Genomic DNA, 5,984 nt, shown 5'->3' with positions numbered 1-5,984 from the left:
CGGTGCTCAAGGCCGCGGCACGCTGAACGCCGACAGCGGTGCGCCGCTAACACTTCGAGCACGAGGATCGCTCAAGACGAAGCCCGCTCCTTCCGTAGGAGCGGCTAACAAGCAAGGCGTCATCAAGGAGGCTCTAAGGGGAGCTACATACGTGCAGCCCCCTTCCCTCTACATTTCGGTAACCTCCCCACTTGAAGTTTGGGCGATACCTAACTCGTCCGGGTCGAGAATTGAAACCTTGTTCTATAAAGTTCCCCAAGTGAAACATTGTGACTTTATACTTGAACTCCCTAATCGTTGTTCTGATACAGAGGAAGTGCTATCAACGATGAAAGTTGAGCCTAGGATGGCTCGACTCTTGGCGAGCGCCGGAATCACGCTCCGGCAAAACAACAGGATGCCGCCACCGCCCTCCATATGCGAGGAGTGGTGGAGGCAATCGGAGGCCCTCAACAAGACGGAGGGCAAGAAGAAGCCCAAGTATGGGCTCGGCTACATCCCCAACTCAGAGGTCAAGCATGAGGGCAACGTACAAGCCTCGTGCCACGCCACCTCCGTCTCATCGGGAGACGACATGTATGACCAACGTCCCATCCAGGATCAAGACGTCGGCGCTACACCAGCGCCACAAGAGCTCGAAGATGGTGGCCAACCCACCATCGACGAGCTGGTGGAAATCAACCTTGGAACGGAAGACGATCCGCGCCCTACTTTTGTCAGTGCCACACTGACGGAAGAGGAGCGCGAAAACTATCGAAGCTTCCTGATGGAGTACCGGGACTGCTTCGCCTGGACCTACAAGGAAATGCCGGGGCTCGACCCCGTGTCGCCACACACAAGTTGGCGATTGACCCCCAATTTCGGCCGATCAAGCAAAAGCCACGACACTTGCGGCCGGAATTTGAAGATAAAGTCATCGCGAGAGGTAGACAAACTAATCACTGCAGGTTTCATCAAGGAAGCCCAATACACCGAATGGCTCTCCAGAGCATCGTTCCCGTGGAGAAGAAAAACGGCCAGGTGCGGGTCCGTCAGGACTTCCGCGACCTGAACCGTGCATGCCCTAAAGACGATTTCCCCATACCCATTACGGAGATCATCGTCGACTCCACCACCGGACATGGCGCGTTGTCTTTCATGGACGGCTCGTCGGGCTACAATCAAATCAAGATGGACCCGGACGACGCCATCAACACCGCTTTCAGGACACCGAAAGGCAACTTCTACTACACCGTCATGCCTTTCGGATTGAAGAACGCCGGCGCTACATATCAGCGTGCCATGACACGCGTCCTTGGCGACTTGTTCCACCATAAGGTGGAATGCTATATCGACGACTTGGTGGTCAAAACCAAAGACCGCCGCGACCACCAAGAGGATCTTCGCGTGGTCTTTGAACGACTACGTCGACACCAACTCAAGATGAATCCACTTAAGTGTGCATTCGCCGTACAATCCGGCCTCTTCCTCGGTTTTGTGGTGCGCCACCGAGGCATCGAGGTCGAACCAAAGAAGATCAAGGCTATCCTCGACATGCCGGCGCCCAAAAACCTCAGCGAGCCGAGGACCTTGCAAGGAAGCTAGCGTACATACGGCGTTTCATCTCCAACCTCTCGGGGCGCATTCAGCCCTTCTCGCACCTCGCCAAGAAAGGTGCTCCGTTCGTGTGGGACGAAGCCTGCCGGCGTGGCTTCGATGACATTAAAAGGTACTTGCTAAACCCACCTGTCTCGGCAGCTCCTTTAAAAGGGCGCCCACTCATACTCGTACATTGCAGCCCTGCCCAATTCGTTGGGCGCTTTGCTCGCCCAACACAACGACGAAGGCAAGGAGGTGGCGTGCTACTACTTGAGCCGCACCATGGTGGGGGCTGAGCGCAACTACTCTCCGATAGAGAAGTTGTGCTTGACCCTAATGTTCGCTCTCCGGAAACTACGACACTACATGCTAAACCACGAAATCCAACTCATTGCAAGAGCGGATCCCATACGGTACGTATTAAGTCAGCCCGCACTCATGGGGCGACTTGGAAAATGGGCGCTCCTCATGATGGAATTCGACCTCGCCTTTGTACCGCGAAGTCGATCAAGGGGCAAGCCTTGGCGGAGTTCCTCGCGGCGCATCCCGTCCCAGACGATTCCCCTCTCATCACCGACTTGCCCGACGAGGAGGTGTTCGCCATCGAGCCGGAAGCACCATGGGAGCTGTACTTTGACGGTGCCTCGCGCACCGAAACCGACCCCGACGGTGCTCCGAGGCGGAGAGCGGGCGCCGGCTTGGTATTCAAGACTCCACAAGGAGGGGTGATTTATCACTCTTTCTCCCTCATGAAGGAGGAGTGCTCCAACAACGAGGCGGAATACGAGGCCCTCATCTTCGGCCTACTTCTCGCGCTCTCTATGGAGGTGCGCTCGCTGCGAGCGCTTGGGGATTCCCAGCTAATCGTTCGCCAAGTGAACAACATCTACGAGGTGCGTAAGCCTGAACTCGGTGCCATACTATAATACGGCCCGGCGGCTCATGGACAAGTTTCGGCATATTGAAATCGCCCACGTACCGCGGAGCAGAAATGCACCAGCGGATGCGTTGGCAAAGTCGAGCGTCCTCATTGGTCTTACCGGATGGTAAACCCACGCAGGTTAACGTTGAAGAAAGATGGCTTCTACCCGCCGTCTTGGAACTCGTACCCGCAGATTGCGAGGTGAACACCATCACCACAAACGTGGTGGAGGAGGGAGAATGGCTACAGCCATTCCTCGACTACTTCCGAGCACGGACGTCTCCCCGACGATCCAACCGAGAGGCGCCAACTCCAACGACGACTCCCTTCCTATGTCTATAAGGCCGGAGTCTTGTACAAACGGTCTTATGGACACGAGATGCTCCTTCGGTGCGTCGGCCGAGGGAAGCTGACCGCATCTTGCAAGAGGTGCACCATGGGGTGTGCGGCGGCCATCAAGGCGGAGCCAAGATGTACCACGGCATCCGGCTTGCCGGGTATTACTGGCCGGGCATCATGGTCGACTGCTTGCAGGTGGCTAAGTCGTGCCATGGATGCCAAGTCCACGGCGACTTCAAGCACCAACCACCGGCGCCTCTACATCCGACCATCCCCTCCCGGCCATTCGACGCACAGGGGATCGACGTCATCGGCCCAATCGAGCCGCCCTCATCCCGGGGGCACCGCTTCATACTCGCGGCAACCGACTACTTCTCCAAGTGGGCGGAAGCCGTCCCACTTAGGGAGGTGAAGAGCGCCAACGTCATCAACTTCCTAGAGCGGCATATTATATACCGCTTTGGGATACCATACCGCGTCACCTCCGACAACGGCAAGGCCTTCAAATCGGGCAAAATGTACGGGTTTATGGAGAAATACAAGATCAAGTGGAGCTACTCCACCGGATACTACCCACAAGCCAACGGCGCGATTGAAGCCTTCAACAAAACCCTCGGCAAGATACTCAAGAAGACGGTGACAAGACACCGGAGGGATTGGGACGACCGTCTCTATGAGTCATTGTGGGCGTACCGGGTCACCGTCCGTACCCCAACACAAGCAACGCCTTATTCTCTCGTGTATGGGAGTGAGGCGGTCTTGCCGCTAGAGATTCAGCTACCCTCCTTACGGGTGGCTGTGCACGAAGAGCTCACACAAGATGAGCAAATTCGGCTACGATACCAAGAGTTGGACGCCCTGGAAGAGGGGCGCCTCGAGACGCTTCAAAATCTGGAGCTGTACCGCCAAAACATGGTGCGGGCTTACGACAAGCTCGTCAAGCGCAGGGTCTTCAGGAAGGGCGAGCTGGTCCTCGTGCTTCGCCGCCCTATCGTCGTTACACACAAGACGAGAGGGAAGTTTGAGCCGAAGTGGGAGGGACCATACGTCATTGAACAGGCCTACGACGGGGGAGCATATCAGCTGGTCGATCACCAAGGATCCCGGCCTATGCCCCCAATCAACGGAAGGTTTTTGAAGAAGTACTTTGCTTAACGTTTGCGCCTTCCATCATTTTTTTTTCTTCTTCTTTCTTTCTCTTTCTTTTCTTGTTTTTCTTTTCTCTTTCACTTGTTTTCTCTTGCCCTTGAGCGCTTTGCAAAGAGGGGATTTCTTCTGTTGCCTAGCAAGTCCATAATGCACCTCCCGTTGCATCATGTGACTTGTCCGTGTTTTTCTCGTTTTTCCCGGACTTTTAAGTCCTACACAAAAACGGCTTTTCCAAATAACGCTTCGTCTTCGATTGAAGATTTGGCTGCCTTACGACTATGCTAACGGAAGCACGGAGGGTAAGTGGAGCGGCACCTACACCCACGACACCCAAACACACCTCACAGGCTCCGAGAGGCGGCGGAGACGACTACCTGGGCGACTTGTGGATATCGAAGCCGCACACCCCCATTCTGCCGGAGGTGTCTCGGGGCACAGAGACACCATGCCCCGGGGAAAACGCTAGGAGAAGACCATATTATGTGGCACCCCGGGGCATGCCACCAAAAGCTCCGGATAATATGCCCGAGGGGGTCGTAGTCCACCAAAGTGGACGGCTGCCAACCAAGTTCTCAAGGTGGTTCCCCCGAGGAAACGCCACAGAGGCAAGTCAGCGTCCTATCAGCAATCGGCAAGCAAGTCAAGTACGAGTTTAAAAAAAAAAAAGAGAGAAAAAAAAAAGAGAGAGCAAAAAAAAAAAAAAAGAGAGTCAAAGAAAAAATGATCGTTCAAGTCAAACACCTCCCATCGTTCAACGGCGCCCGGCGTCCACATCCAGTCGCCAAACCACGGGAAGGCGGGCGGCAGTTGTCCACCACCCTTCGGGCATGAACACACCCTCAAGCCGTTTCCCTACAAACCAAATTGCCCCGTTGCCTCGCCTATGACTCCGGGTTCTTGAGGCACGGAAGGGAGCATGGCGGAGCTGTGGGGGCTACTCGTTACCCACATGGGCTAGGGTACGATTTTCCGTCGCCTCTCAGACATTCGTCCAACCACATCATACTCATACACATCACACTCACGAGCGTCATGGTACTTCGACGGCTCCTATGTTTTAGTCCTTCGGCAGCCTTTTCCGATGTCTTTCTCATGGCAAGGGTAACGGAAAAGCCAACATTTAAAAAAAAAAACAAACCACAAGCTTTTTTTTTTTTTTGTTCCTCTATTTGGTCTTTCCCATGCGTTGGATGACTTTTGCCTCTCCGGGCATCCTGCACGGTGCAATGTGGTAGTCCTTTCAGGCTCTTTGGCTACGTTCTATTTTTCTGTGCAGCAGGTGTGAATCACGCGACACCGTCCAGCGTCGCTTGCGCATCTACAACCATGAACGTACTCCCTGCCCAGGGCGTGTGCCTCGCCGTCAACATTCACGCGGCGGACAAACCTCCGCATCGCCCCTCGTCAAGGGAGCTGGGGGCAGTGCGCACTCAGCAAACAACGGGCGCAGCGCGCACTCGTGACAACTACAAGCCGGCGTCCGCCCGACGCGGGGCACTTCTCTCACAAGCTATACTCCGACAACAACAACGCCAACCGTCGCCGGTCGTCACCTGGCTCAGCGACGTCCGTCACGCCGTTGGGGGCACGTGCCTCCAATCGCCGCGACACATCTTCCCCGACAACAACGCCAAACATCGCCGGTCATCATCTGACTCGGCGGCGCCCGTAACCCCATTGGGGGCACGCGCCCCAACATCTACTCTGCGTCAACTACAACAACGGCACCAAACGCCGTCTAGCTCGGCGGCATCCGGGGGCAACATTATGCCTTTAATATTACCACCCCACCCGTCGCAGCACGGGTACCCAAGATATCGACGGATGTTCCGATGTCTTCATCATGACGGGAACAGTGTAGCGCGCCAATGCGGCCAGCGCGAAGCTGCGAAACCCTTCGATCTGGTCGGCTGGCACCGTGGCAGCTAGACGGTCGCGACTAGATCGATAAACACCTTCAAGGAGCGGCACGGATTTCGCTGCAAATTGAGGATGA

The sequence above is a fragment of the Lolium rigidum genome, chromosome 5 (genome assembly GCF_022539505.1).
Source record: "Lolium rigidum isolate FL_2022 chromosome 5, APGP_CSIRO_Lrig_0.1, whole genome shotgun sequence".
Classification (NCBI taxonomy): Eukaryota; Viridiplantae; Streptophyta; class Magnoliopsida; order Poales; family Poaceae; genus Lolium; species Lolium rigidum.
The sequence above is the reverse complement of the archived record's forward strand: the minus strand, read 5'-3'. Positions refer to the sequence as shown.